This window comes from Pteropus alecto, unplaced genomic scaffold (genome assembly GCF_000325575.1).
Source record: "Pteropus alecto unplaced genomic scaffold, ASM32557v1 scaffold94, whole genome shotgun sequence".
Lineage (NCBI taxonomy): Eukaryota > Metazoa > Chordata > Mammalia > Chiroptera > Pteropodidae > Pteropus > Pteropus alecto.
In genome coordinates, this window is record NW_006437736.1 from 13,861,920 (window position 1) to 13,862,500 (window position 581).

At 37.0% G+C, this 581-nt stretch overlaps 1 non-coding gene across 1 annotated transcript; it reads right to left on the minus strand.

Annotated features, from left to right (window-relative positions):
- Nucleotides 1-411: 411 nt before the first annotated feature.
- On the minus strand, nucleotides 412-530 carry LOC112481994. The gene has a single exon (XR_003047150.1). It is a non-coding gene; the product is annotated as a 5S ribosomal RNA (ribosomal RNA).
- Between the last annotated feature and the right edge of the window lie 51 nt (nucleotides 531-581).

The window sequence follows — 581 nt, forward strand, 5'->3', positions numbered from 1 at the left end:
TCTCCACCTACTGGCCATCTTGCTGTTCCTCAAACACACCACACCTGGTGCTGCCTTGGGGGTATTGTACTATGTTCTCTTTGTCTAGAACATTAATTCCCTCACCCTCTTCACATCTCAACTCAGTTCCTCATCCTTATATCTCCACCATTGTGTTCATTTTCTTTTTGTCTACAGAATTTTCACTTTCTAACCTGCAATATAATTTACTAATTACTTGGCTTATTTTTTCCTGGGTATCAGTCTCTCCCATTCCCCATTTGCTGCAGCTGAATATATGCTTTATATTGAAATGTTGGTATATAATTACTAAACATAAAAAATACAATTTTATTGCAAAGCCATCTCTTAATGAAATGAATTAGACATTTCATTTTTATTTATTTATTTATTTATTTATTTTATTTTTTACGCCTACAGCACCTGGTCTTCCTAGGTGGTCTCCCATCCAAGTACTAACCAGGCCCGACCCTGCTTAGCTTCTGAGATCAGACTGGATCAGGCTTGTTCAGGGTGGCATGGCCATAGACCGGATAAGCATTTTTAATCCTGTGAAGATTTGTAAATAAATGTAGAAATGT